This window comes from Gracilinanus agilis, chromosome 1 (genome assembly GCF_016433145.1).
Source record: "Gracilinanus agilis isolate LMUSP501 chromosome 1, AgileGrace, whole genome shotgun sequence".
In the NCBI taxonomy this organism is placed as follows: Eukaryota; Metazoa; Chordata; class Mammalia; order Didelphimorphia; family Didelphidae; genus Gracilinanus; species Gracilinanus agilis.
This window is the reverse complement of record NC_058130.1, coordinates 792792797-792807519: the sequence shown is the minus strand read 5'-3', so window position 1 is coordinate 792807519 and position 14723 is coordinate 792792797.

The following is a 14723-nucleotide window of genomic DNA, read 5'->3' as shown; positions in this document are numbered from 1 at the left end:
GGAGAACCACATTGGATTCCAACTGGTGGTGTCCTAAGAAGCTGCTGGCCGGGTGAGTGAGTGAGTGGGTGACTGCCAGGCCCTGGTGAGGACACGACACCCCATCCACAGCTCTGCTGGTCATGCGTCTCTCAGCCCACAGAAAATGGGCTCCTGGGTGATCCCCTCAGTGACGTTTTGGGTCAGGAACTCCTCTCCCGGCCATAGAACCCTCAGAGAATTCCTTCCTGCCTCCTCCACTTTATTTGGGGTGATTTTCCCTCAAACAGGTATAGATAGAAATGTCAGAGCTTCACAAATTCTTTATCTTAGACCCCCTGATCATATTCCCATGATTACTTCCAGAGGTCTAATTCAGGTAAAGAATTTGCTAGGTGTGTGTGTGTGTGTGTGTGTGTGTGTGTGTGTGTGTGTGTGTGTGTGTGTGTGTGTGTGTGTATAATGGATATAAAATATATATATATACATAAACATAGACACGTATATTCCAGGTTACGTTGTTCATATTGGTGTAGGGGAGCCAGCAATCATCCCCACGTTCATTGATTCTGAGGCCCCTGCATCAGTTTTCCTACCTTCAGCTAATTTAATATTATTGATCCATATCAAGGGATAAGCTTGTTGAATGCAAAGAAATTTTAGAAGACACATAAACTGATTTCCAGTTACATGAAAAAAACATGTATACAAGTTTGTAATACTTAAAACTATGAGGCTGGTTGTAGCTTAATAACTATTAAATCAAAAGCAGTAGTAGTAGTAAAGAGAAGGGAAAGTAGGAGAGAGGTAGTTCTTTGCTTTCTGATCTGCAGATGCCATTTGGGCCTCTAGCTAAACTCTGACAAGGGTCCCCTCATCTTCTTCATGAGTAGGCCAAGACCCAAAGAGGCCTCCTGGTCTCCACTTATAAGCTCTTTTCTCCACCCACTAGCTCTCACATGTCACATTCCAGGAACCAACCATAGTTTCTTAATTTGCCTGGGGTGCAGTGCCTGTGGAATCAGTTTCCTGTATTGTTGGATTCTTGGTTCTTTAACTTCCTTTCTCTGAGGGCTTGTCTATACCTGAATTTACTTGGTGGTCTTTGACCTCCAGATCACTGAAAGATGACCTTAAAAAAAAAAAAAAGGTGACACTAGAGAGAGAGATTTGCTTTTGACAAGTGTTTATAATAACGAGATTACTGGGGAAAGTGACACCTAGACAAAAATGCATTCATCCAAGGAAAAGATGTGTTTACACTCTTTCTTCCTTCCTCCCTCCCTCCATTCCTTCCTTCCTCCCTTCTTCCATTCCTTCCTTCCTTCCTTCCTTCCTTCCTTCCTTCCTTCCTTCCTTCCTTCCTTCCTTCCTTCCAGGTTGGGAGACTAGGCCTCAGACCAAGGAGTCAGCTCCCAAGATGAGTATTTCTGTGAAAGTCTTATTCCAGGAAAAGTTCTTGGAGGATGATCCAAGTATCTGCAAGATGGGGAAAGCCTGGGAGTGTGATGGCAGCTTGAAGAAAATGCAGAGCATGGAGGAGCAGCCTTCTAGACAAGTAAAAATAATCCAAGTAGAACCTCCCAATGAGGCCAGAGACTCTGAATACAGTAAATTCAATTCAACCTCTAGCCCAGAGCCAGACCTTTTCCCACAACATGGAGCACCTGTTGTTATGGAGTGCCAGAAAGGAGATAACCAGAGAGGGAGTTCCACCATGTATTCAAACCGAGGACAATGTAATCAAATCTATTCCAGGAAGAAAAGTTCTAAGGTTAACAAATGTCAGAAAGTATTGGGTCGTGATTTAGGCTGCATAGGAAAACATGGAATTTATTCTGAAGGGAAAGTTCATGAAAGGGGGAATTCTTTCCTTCGAAATAATGAACTTTGTCCACACCAGAGAACTGATACAGGAAAAAAGTGTAATGAATTGACTAAATGTGGGAAGACAGGTGGTGCTGAACACTGTCATCTTCAGAGTACAGAGAGATGGTACAAATGCAGTGAATGTGGAAAGGCCTTCCAGCAAAAGGGGGCTCTTAAAGTACATTATAGAATTCATACTGGAGAGAAACCTTTTGAATGCAATGAATGTGGTAGGGCTTTCTCCCAAAAGACAGATCTTATCCGCCATAATAGGATTCATACTGGAGAGAAACCTTTTAAATGCAGGGATTGTGGGAAAGCTTTTTCCAGGAGCACAAACCTAACTTTACATCAGAGATCTCATACTGGAGAGAAACCATATGAATGCAATGAATGCGGGAAGACCTTCCGGTCAAGCTCTCACCTTTCAGAACACCGAAAGAGCATTCATGAAGGAATAGGGCTTCATGAATGCAATGTATGTGGGAAAACATTCTCTCGGAAGTATGATCTTACTAATCACAGTAGAATTCATACTGGAGAGAGACCCTATGAATGCAGTAAATGTGGAAAGGCCTTCCGCCTGAAGTCAGGTCTTACATTTCACTTCAGAAGTCATACTGGAGAGAAACCTTTTGAATGCAGTGAATGTGGAAAGGCTTTTTATAGAAAGCAAGATCTTGCCAAACACAATAGGATTCATATTGGAGAAGAATCCTTTTAATGGAACCTTTGTGGGAAAGGTTTTCCCTGGAGAAGGTCACTGACCCAACATCAGAGAATTCATCCTGGAGACAAACCTTATGAATGAACATATTGTGAGAAGGCCTTTCCCAGAAGCTCAGCAGTGACTTGCCATCAGAGACCTCTTACTGAAGAGAAACCCTATAGTGCAATGAGTATGGAAAAACCTGCTTCCAAAATAAAAATCTTTCATTGTGTGAAAGATACATGCCAAAAAAAAAAAAAATCTTAGTAATGTAATTAATGTGGAAAGACATCCCTCTGGATCACAGCTGGAGGTTGATGGAGAGAACCTTGTTAATATAATTATTGAAGCAATACTTTCTCTGGAAGGGACTCCTTGATAAATTTCCTTCATATTGGAAGGAAACCATAGAAATATAGTGCCTGTGAAAAGCCCTTCTGTTAATGAGGGTGAACCATTTCTCCTTATTAGAGGAGGCGTTGGCTAAAGATGCCAAGGAGGCACATACTTTCTCAAGTAGCCAGAATGTTGGCTGATTTTCCTTGTGTGAAGATGGGATTAACTTCCCTGCCCATTTTTAGATTTAATCACCAGAAGCCATATATACCCCCACTTATCCTTACTGATGGAGAGGTCTGTGACCCACGTGTGCGGTAGTGGGTGACAAATCAGAATTGACTGACTGCCCCCTGGGCAGTCCCAAGCAAAGCTAAAAGCTGTAATTGGTCCACATAAAGAGGAAGTGACGAAAGAAATGGTCTTTAAAAGTGGCAAGAACTTACTGCAATGAGGTCTTTTGCCTTCAACTTGACCCTGGAGGAGCTCTGGCTGGGGACCTCTGACTGCTTTTGAATGTCCCCTTAGAACTACTATGTGGGTGAGTAAAAAAGGCTGACTTCCTTTTCCTGGTTTTCCTGAAGGTACTAGCCTCCAGAGAGGCCCTTTGTATTGGAGGAGGCCTCGTGGCTAAAACCCTTCTTTCACTGACCCCTAGACCCCCTTTGCTGGGGCCTCTGAAGCCCTGCCTGGTTTGGACCTGGCTGGAGTAATTATCTTCTCTCTCTCGTTTTCTTACTTTCACTCTTTCTCCTTTTGTAAATAAACTACCATAAAAAGTCATTCTGACTTGAGATATATTAATTTCTGGCGACCACACTCATCTATTTAGTCCAACCCTTTAATATTTTACCCCTTACACTCGACAACATGTAATTGTTACCAGGAAGCTTTTTACTGGGGAAGGGAGAGTCAGTGGTTACAGTGGTGTGTCCTAAAAGTTTAGGGACCATCAGTAAAACAAAAACTAATCCCTAATGCTGGTTAACGAACTTCATAAATATCATAGTTCCAGCAAGATAGACAGATAGAGGACATTAGAACAGTTTAGTGTTGCTTGAGTAGTTCTGAAGAATTTAATAGCAGCTTGGAGAGTGGTCAGCCCTTAAGAGCCTTGGGGATTTGTGATGAATCCTGTTCCATCTAACATTTTTATCAGTATCTTGAGATAATATAGGTAAAACACTTTGTAAATGTTAAAGCACCATCTACATGTAATCTCTTCTTATTAAAGGCATACATGGTCTGCTTATCTAGTTAACTGATGGACCAGGACAAGGTAACTTGGTTTTGTCCTTTCTCCCTAAGCCCTTTTCAGGGAAGCTGGGGATTCGCTGAAGGGATGGGGAATAAAATTGTCCATCTCAGGAAGAAAGAATAGGTGGAATATAGGACATGGGCTAAGGGCTTTATAAGTATTTGTTGCTAACAACATTGGGCTAGGGGCCATGATGAGCCCCATATTACAGGGGAGGAAAATGAGGCAGGTTAAGTGACTTGCTCAGGATCACATAGTAGGTGTCCGAGGCTGGATTTGAACTCAGCAAGTCTTCCAACTCCAGGTCTGAGCCTCTTATCTATAGACCCTCTGAACTGCCTGAGTTATAGATATAGTGCTGACCTGCTTGGACAACTTTCCTGATGTCTCTAGTCACTCCTCTTCCTCAAATCATCTTTCATTTGCTTTTTTTTATTCTCTATACCAGGACAACGAAAACTCCTTTGGGTTGGAGATTGTTTTGTCTTGGTGTACCAGAGCCTTCCGTGACTTAGCCTAGCATTCTATCCAACAGTTAGCATCAGTGGATTGAACTGGTTTTGGCATCAGGAAAATCTAAGTTCCAGTTTAACCTCAGACAGTTACTATCTGTGTAACCCTTGGCAAGTCACTTTACCATTATTTGACTCAGTTACTCTTTTGTAAAAAGAGGTCACGCTGGAGAAATGACAAAAAACTCTATTATGTCCAAGGAAACCCCATGGACAAAAGGCCATGGGGTCCCAAAGAGTCTGATGCAAATGAATGACCAAAAAGATTATGTTTACCGTTGACCATAATCTTTTAAAACTTGTGGCGGCCCCGAGATTCAGTGGTACAATGCTGGACCTCGAGTTCGGCAGGCTCATCTTCTTGAGTTCAGATCTGGCTTCAGACAGGTACCAGCTGTGTAGCCCTGAACAAGTCCCTTCACTGCCTCAATTCCTCATCTGTAAACTGAGCTGGAGAAGGACATGTCAAACCACTTCAGTGTGTTTGCCAAGAAAACAAGACTGAACAGTAACAACAAATGCAGAAAGTTGTGAGTGAAAAAATCCCCTACCCCCTTATATGAGGATTAGATTTTAACAAGAGCAGTACTATTGAGTTAATCATAACTGTAATTCTAAGATAGTTAAATAATGTTATCATAAGTGATGATTTTAGTATAAGTATTAAAGTTTTGAATTAAGTCAATAACTGTTTAGCATAGCTAATCATAGAGAGTGTGTGAGTCAGGGGCCGGGAACCCTCTGTGCCCCCCCTCACATAGGAGGAAGACCTCCCCCTCCCCCAGGCCTGAATGTCTTCTTCCTCTGAGACCCCTAGCTGGGGCTGGATTCTGCCAAGTGTCTCTCATCCACCTTATCCTTCCCCTCCATCCCTCCATGCAAATTTGCTGCTTCCTCATTTCTTACCCCCTCTTGAACTAGTCTAATCTGGGCAGTTCCTGGTAGTCCCCACTGCCCTACCTGCCCTGCCTCTGAAGTCCTGAGATCATAGATATCCCCCAGGGGCACCCAAGGCCAGGACCTCAGGACCCTGCCTGCCTCTCCACACCAAGCCCTGCCCTCTATTATCTGGAATGCCAGTGCCACCACAATGAGCCCTCTTCGGCCTAGACTCTTACCAGGCATCTATACCACCCCAGGGCTTGATATCCAACCTGGGCAGCCACCTACAAGGCTGGTCACCCTGAGAACTTTCCCCCAACTCTCCTTCCCTCTCCCCTTATTCTCTTCCATATTGTAAGGACAGGGCCCATCTTCAGTTTTGAAGTCTAAGATAAAGAAATCACCTCTAGATAATCCTCTCCACCTACCCCCCCCCCCACAAAGAGCAGAGATAAAATTGCACCAGATCATCAAGTTCAGTGATTTCATCCAAAAGAACCTGCTTTTGTTAAAAGCTGCTACCTTTGTTCTGAATGTCCTGAAGAGGAACTTAGAGATAGTCATGACAGCAGAAAGTGATAGCAGTGGTAGTGATAGCTCAACAGATAAGAGGAATGCTCTCATTTACTTTATTTGTGTTTGGTACCAACATGGTTTAGTATGTCTGCCTTATTCTTTAGTCTTAGCATCTTTTTGGTCTGATTAGCCAAAACATAAGAATGAATAAGAACAGTAAAAATAATAATATCTTTTGGTCATGTTAAAAAAGCCTACTAACAAGTAATATATATAAGATTAAATTGAAACGAATTGGATGGCTAGGACAGAAATGCTTAACTTCCCAATTTCTAAATGGTCCTTGTTTCAAAATTAGAATATGAATATATATATATCGATACTCTATAAGCAGAGACTAATCTGAGTGGCCTGGGTGGTCGTCGGAGGCAAAGAATGAAACAGATTGGAAGCACGGCTTGTTAGCTCATAGTACTTCAAGAAATACTGAAGTAGCCACTTTATTATAAAGGAAATTAAAGATCCCCTTCCCCCAAAAGCCAAGAAAGTTTCCCACAGTTACAGAGAGCAAGATTTTTACTATAGTCAAAACAAAAGCCTTAGAAGCCTTCAGGCGTAGACAAAAACCTATGCTAAACTATCAACTACATGTGTTATCTTTAAGTGGAGCCTGGGACATCTCCGTTAGGTTGGAAAGCTCGGCCTTGATGGTATTAAACAATTTTTTGAGCCTCATTATTTTACTTTAATTCTGGGCAAAATGCCCTGCCAAGGGTTCAGCCTTGGCCGTACCAACCATCTGTGTTCTCGGGTAAAGGGGAACAGAGTTAGCCCCACTCCTGCTGGAGTGCTGAGAGCCCAAAGCTTTTTCAATAAGACTATAATGCATTTTGAAGGAAGGTGAGAATTATGAAAGGAATCAAAAGAGGAATCTCAGATTTTTATCTTAGATATCCCACACCTGTCTCGTCCCGTAGTCCCGATAGGGCGGAAAGATAATACACGGCTCTGCCGGTCTGTATTGATCTTTTGAGGGGGTCCAGATAAAAATATCTACTTGAGATTCTAATTTCTCTTAATAGCTCCCAACATATATATATACTGTTTTGAAGTAACATCTTAATTATTAGTTTATGGCCAACTTTAAAAATTTCCAGATTCTAAATATGAAATCTGGATTCTCTATTTGCAAATTACCCATCAGATTTTATAGGAATCCAGATGCTGTGTGTATTTCCATTATTATACAAGTTTCAAAATTGTCATGCCATGTAATGATCATAGATTTGGCAAATTTTTATTTATTATTCCTATTGACTACCAGAGGAGCATAGGGCTGCAACCATCTCACACCAACGGACTCTGTTCTGGGCAACTTCCCCCAACTGGGCATCTCACGCCAACAGACTCTGTTCTGGGCAACTTCCACCAACTGGGCATATCTTTGCCAGGTCTGTTTTGGCCTTCCGACTTTTCTCCTCCCTGCTGGGTTCCATATTTTTTTTTCATAGCATCCTGGTAGCTCAGTGGATCGAGAGCTAAGCCTAGAGACGGGATTTGGCAAATATTAAGTATATAATTCTACTTGTCAAATGAATCTTTTAAAGAGTTTTGCTTCTAAATTTTTTTGTACAAGTTACTTTAACTTATGGATTAATTGTATATAATTTCTCCTACCTAATTTGATACTGACCTCAAAGCTAAAAGATTGATGCTTTTTGTTGCTTCAAAACCCAAGAATTGTTTGATCTTATTAGCAGTAAAACATTCTCACCTTTTACATTCAACTACTCTGTTTACTCAATTAATGGAAATATTCTATATAACTTTTTAAAACTTTCTTCACTCCTCTCATATCTACATACTTAAAATGATTCTCTAAACAATTTAGTCCTTCCTTGGAACTTTGATTAAGATCCCTTACTAAAACTGCACCTGTCTTATTTCTTTCCTATTCAGATCCAACATTCCTTGTACCCCCATCATTCCAAATAGTCTGTACGCCATCCAAAGTATCACTTTAACTGCTAATCAATAACTGAAAAGATTTCAGGTTTAAAAAAACTGTCCCATTTAAACACAATATCTTAACACATTGCTTCATCTAATATATGTCAGACATTACTTTAACCCATAGTACAAATTGGTAAACTGAGATAAGTTCTTATGGCTAAATAAAATCCCTGATATATGTAGTTTGTATCAGTTACACTGATTTTTACATTCAACCAATACAATCACATTCTTATTCTAAAAGTATATTTTTAATAGTATTCCAAATGAATTCATAGATGTTATGTGTGAAATTTACAGATTTAAACATCCTCCTTTTTTAAAGTCAGTATTCTAAATAAGTAAATGAGCTTGTAAACACTTTTCCTTGACTGTGAAAAATCTTAGTGCTTGTATGGGATGAAATTGGGCATTATCCCATAGCATACATTAATTAGTATTATGTGTGTGTGTACACACACACACACACACACACACACACACACACACATAATACATAAATATAGACCTTTAATATATTCTTTTTTAATGTGGCCAAACCCCATCTTTCACCCTCCCACCATGGGAACACTGTCCCACTTCCCATGGGAAATGCCTTAAAACTTACAAGTTATAATCTCATCTATGTGTCCTAAATGTTTCAGCCTAAAAGAACTTGGACATGTCTAAATTCTGACTCAACTCAGAAATTGCAAACTTAAGGAATTCTCCCATTGGTTTAAAAGTGCTGGGAAAAACTTGAGGAGAGAACTAGATAAAGAAATAGAACATACATAACATTGTGTTACACAGGTGGTGGGTGACAAAAAGAAAGAATTGTGTTTAAATCCCTATAAATTCTGAACTCATGTGAACATCTTTGGGCCCTGCTGCTGATAGACCACTTAAGGCTGTGCTCCTGACCTCTCCCCTTTCCTAAATAAAGGCCACATTTTCTCTCTAGCTAAGTCTCCTGTCGGCTCATTAGAGCAATTTCTGGGGGTGCAAGCCACCCCTCCCCCAGTTCTACTCCACACATGTTTAGCTGCCTCTTCCTTCTGTAAAGATGGTAATAAATTTCTAATGTTACAGACTGTTGAATTAAGGAATTCAATTCAGCACTGTAAGGGGGGGAAAAGGGTTTTGGTCGAATATATTAAAAGGTGGTTGCCAGGGGAAAAATCCCCAATTAAGGAATAACCTCAAGTCAAAATTGACTTTTATGGAAATGTATTTACAATTGAGAAGAGGTAGAAGAAACAAGGAAATAAAAATCTAACACAGTAGGTAAATTACTATGATCCTCTAATTCAGGTAGATCTAATTAACCCAAGCAGAGAGTCAGAGGGCCAGAGGGGCCCTGAGGGAGGGAGGTTGGGGGTGGGCCAGAGGCGAATGAAGCAAAGCTTCAGTCACAGAGGTTCTATTAAAGGGAAGTTCCTTAAGAGAAGTTCAGGAAGATTCAGTCTTTAAACTCACCATGTGGAATTCCAAAGAAGATATTAAGAGCAGTCTCACCAAGGTCTTAGCGTCCCAGCCAGCACTCCTCCACAAACCAGAAAAGCTAGAAGACTACTGAGCCCAGCTGACTGAGGTCTCTTTTTAAAGGGGTCACTTATGTGTCACTTCCTGTGCCTCCCTCCTAGTTTGTGTGTCCAATCACAATAGACGATTCTCATAGTACTACCTAGGGGGTGGTCAGTTGATTCTGATTCGTCACCCATTCTAGCACACTTCGGTTACAGACCTCCCAAAATTGGAGATGTTGTCACCTTTGGTGATTAAATCTAAAGATGGGCAGTGTAGATTTAATCTAATTGTCACGGCACTTAGTAACTCAAGATTGTCTCTCATCTGGTCTACCAGCCAAAGTTAATTGCTTGTTGATCTCAAAACAACTTGTCCCTCCCTGTGCTGATAACAGGGCTTGACTGTAGGCTAAACTGATGACCCCACCACATCTCTTATCAGCAGGTTGGGTATTTTAGTTAGGGAAGATTCCATTTAGAAAATTATTTTCAAAGATAAAAACATAAGTTAAGTCTCATTTTAATTTACCAGAATGGAGACCAATCAGGATATGTTTATCAATTTAAAACCCTTTTAAAGGCTGGGCTGAACACTATGGTTCCTTGAAGACTAAGTCTTAAGAATTTCTGTCTTTTAATTCATTCAATCATTTTAGTAGATTAAATGTCAATGATAAAAGCATCCCTCACAATATTAAACAAGAGACTTCTTTGGGTAAGTATAACACACTACATTGAAAAGGCAAAATCTTTATATGGGAAGACTACGTTTCGCCTGCCTTTTTCTGTTCATTTCTTCAACCTTCAAAGATAGAGACTTAATCTCTTCTCTAACAGGTGTTTCATTCACTTACAAATTCTATCATATGAAGAAACTATCATTTCAATCTCCTTTTGGATCAGACTCACATATATTTTTCTCCACTTTGGCCATTGTCAGATTGATGTTTAAAATAAAAGTAAATAGGAGTTTGATGTAGCTTTGTTCAAGTGTACAGAAAATGCGCAATAGTTTAAGTGACTTGATAACACTTCCAAAGATAATTAACAGAAAAACTTATTCCTAAATTGCATCAAAACAGTCATTTGAACATAGTAAGGACCCAAGAAAAATTATTAGATATCTAAAATTTCACTATAGAATCATCATACTTAGGGGATGGTTATTGATAAAAAAAAAAGTATTAGTGAACTTATTAAAAAGCATCTTTTGAGGATGCAAATTCAGAATTCTACAGATGAAAATTCAATCTTAAATCATAAAACCTTTTGTAATGCCTGGGGAGGTTTAAGTTTATAAAATTGACTGGCCTCAGAATGTCACAATTTGCCAGCAGGAGCTGACAAGGTCTTCCAATGAAGCATTTTAAAGAAGTTCTTAAGGAGTTTCACACACTGTATTGAGGGTACACATTACTTTTTCAATGAAAGAATAACAAGGAAACCAGGAGGAGTTTTCAGAGCCAGGATTTCTAACAACTGATCCTCATTCTAGGATGAGTTCTCACTAAAAAAAAAAAAATCAAATAAAACTTGTAGGATGAAATACATGCTCTGCGTGTGAATCCTGGAAAACTTTCTGCTCTAAACCATTTCAGGTAAGAGCTTTTGGGACGGCCACTAACATTATTTTGAGTCTTGAGTTCAGTTATAGTTGTCTGATGGGTCCTTGATCATGAAGCTGATAATCTGCCATGCCAGAGTGTGAATGTGAAGCCCCCTTACTCCCCTTTTATGGTTATAACAGTATTAGCCTTTATGGTCATTTTAATAACATGAATAATATAGTTTTATATGAATTATAAGCATTAGCTAAGAAAAATACAGCTTAGGGTGGTATTAAGTCTTGCTGACAGGTACTGTGACCTTAAGCCTGGAACTCAGAAGTTTCTACTAAGCCCACCACACAGTGCTGCATGTCTGTCATAAGGCAGCCAGTCAGGAGGTGGAGGGCTGCCTGTGGGTGCCTGACATAAGACATCCAAACAGGATGCTCAGCCCTTACTGCTCTTCTGCCTTGGAAACTATACACAGTATTGACTCCAAGACAGTAGGTAAGGGGTTAAAAAAGAAAAGAAAAAACGAAACCCCAAAGTGTGCACCCCAAGAGGGTAATTTCTTAACCCATGTTGTCTCTTTTACCATCCTGCTCTTGGTAAAAGGTGCTGCTCTAAAAACTTTGGACATTTCCAAGAGATCTTTGCTCTCCACAGCTGACCTCCCAGATGCATACACGTCACTCCACCTGAGGTCATAGGCAGGTGGGTGCTGAGCCCTGAACCTCTGCAGCCCACTCCAGACCACCAACAGCACCAGCATTGCTGCTCAACTCAGCCTAAGTGGCTGCTGGTGTCTCCCAGCAGCTGCTGCCCTTTCCAGGCAGCCCAACACCCTCCACACTGTCTGTGCCTGGCAGAAAGCTGGCTGGGGTTCAATTCATTCACATAAAGCTGATCATCGGGTGTGTTTATCTGATGTTTGTGATCCTACACTGTAAAGTGATGCCTCCAACCTGGGAGCCACAGCAGGTTCCTCCTTCTCTGGGAACCTCATGTTGTGAATGTTGTCACTGTCCTGGCAGGTTTCTGTCCATCCTCACCAGCTCCTGTCAGGGCTGCCTGAAGTCAGTGAAAGCACCGAAAAGCTTCTGTTATACGGATTCCTGTCACTAGAGATGATGCTGAGGAAGTTGTCTGGCACAAATAGGAACGTCCGGCTGTGACGCTGGATTCGAATCCAGGTAAGGATCTCGGTCCAGAGCGCTGTTTCCAACAGGCGACTCTTGGCGCTCTCCAGGCTGTGTGTTCTCTGAGACGGGTCACACTCAGACCTCGGCCTGGAAGGCATTTTCTGATTGGCGAGAGGAATCCTCTAACGGGATGTGCCGCGCCTGCGCATTGACTCCTTCCCCTTCCTGTCTCGCCTAGCTAAAGTCCAAGAGCTGCAGTAACTGGGAGCCCTCTAGGAGCTCGGACTCCCCACCGGAAATTTGCATAATGCCTGGGGGAAGCCGCCGGAAGAGGAGCCAAGACCTGTGTGACGTCAGAACCTGGGCATTCTGGGAGATGGAGTCTTCTACAGGGGAAGGCCATGGCTTACATGGAGTCATGACATGGGCATTCTGGGAAATGGAGTCCTCTTGCCTGGGGAGCCCTGCCCTGGTTCTTCGAGAGCCGGCACACAGCAGGTGCCTAATAAAACACTGATTGAATGATGGGCCGGTGGATCCCTGGATCGAGGCTCCCCACGGCCTAGCAAGGAGGCGCTGGGAGCCCCACTTCGGTCCCCTCTTCCACCGCGCACTTGTTACCGCCCAGCACACACCCCCTACGCCTGGCCTTTCTTGATGCACTCGCTTTCTCCCGCACTCCCGGGCCCAGCAAGCGCGAACGGGTCCACCCAATTCTTCCCCTTTCCCAGGAGTTCCGGAGCCGAACGTCTCAGCTGCCAGAGCGGGAAGCCTGCAATGGACTCCCTCCCCTCCCCCTCTCACCTGGCAAAACTCCTAGAGGCACCGGGGTCTACCTTCCAGGAGCTGAGATGGCCCACTGGAGATTCTCAGCATGCCCCGAGGCTGCCACAGTAGGAAGAAGCCAAGATGAGGGTGAAGTCAGGGAAACGGCATTCTGGGAAATGGAGTCCTCCTGCCTGGACCCCTGGGTGTAGAGGCTTCTTAGGGGAACTGTTCCCCTTGGGGGGGGGGCTGCAGCCTTCTTCCCCCACCCGCATTTCCCCTTACTACCTTGCCCTGCTGCTTCTTTTAAAGACGGAAAGCCTGGCACACAGCAGGTGCCTAATAAGTGTCTATTGATTGATCAATCCATGGATCTCTGCTCCCTATGACCTGGGGAGGTGGTGCTAGGCTCCCCCTTCTGACAAAGAAGGAAACAGGCTCAGGGTAGCAGCAGACAGTCTAGGCCCAGCCCCTTCCCATAGGTTCCCCTCCTCCAGGGATCTCTCTTAATATCCTGCTGCTCCTTCTGCTTTGGGGGGACCCCGGGAGCTCCCCAAAGGTGGGGCCAACCCCATCCCCAGATAGAGCAATTGGATGACTTGGGGGCTGCCTGGGCCTGGAACCCCCAAGATCTGGGCTCCAATGTGGCCTCAGACACAGCCCAGCGGCGGGAGCCTGGCCAAGGCCCTTCCCCAGCCTTTACCTCAGTTTCCCCACTGTGGAATCCAGAGAAGAAGAGCCTGGGGGGAGGACCCCCAGAGAAGGGGGTCCAAAGAAGATCTGGGGGAAAAGAGCAGATTCCTCTTGGGCCTCTGGGCCAGCTGAGAAGGGTCTCCTTCAGCACCGCCCCAGCCCAGGAGGCCCAAAGACCCTTCAGGGGCCTGGGGGAGGCCCAGGAACGCCCCTCCTGCCCTTTGTGAGGCCACAGAAGGCAGCAGCAGCACCTGAGCCCAGGCTCTGAGCCCAGCTGGACAGAGGACAGTCTGGGGGTGTCTGTGTGTCTGTCTGCAGGGCTGCTGGGCTCAGGCTGTTCAAGCCTGGCTGCCTCTTCCTGACCCCTTTGGGGCTTTCTGGGCAGAGAGGCTGGGCGGCTTTGACCTCTCCTCCTGCAGCCCATTGGACAGGGGAGGAAACTGAGGCAAACAGAATAAAGTGACTTGTCCAGGGTCCTGAAGGGGGAGAACTCAGACCTCCCTGACTCCAGGTCTGGTTCTAGCAGGCACTGAGGGGCTAAAGGCCTGGAAGGGCTTCTCTCCTGGGATGATTCTTCCTTTTCTGTCCTCAGGGCTGGGGCTGCAGCTCTGAATTCCTCTCTGCAGTCTCTGGGGGCTCAGGAAGAGGCCTGGGCTGGGCTTGACCTGCCCTCTCCTGGGATGGGGAATGGGAGTTGGGGGGAGGGGGCCCAGGCCCTTCCCTGGACTCCAGACTCTCCTTCCAGGCTTTGGGCCTGTCCAGGCTGAGCTGGGAAGGAGGCCTAAAGGGAGGCTCAGAGAGGTTCCTACGCCTACCCTCAGGGAAGGCCACAGGGAGGGTCCTCCTAGGCCTGCCAGCCCCCAGGAGCCCAGGAGGAGCTCTTTCCTGCAGGCACCCCCAGGCCAAGCCCCCATAAGCCTGGCTTCTGCCCTCCCCAAGCAGGAAGACCTTCCCCCTCAGGCCTTCAGACTCCCCATTCAGCCCCCCCCCCAGG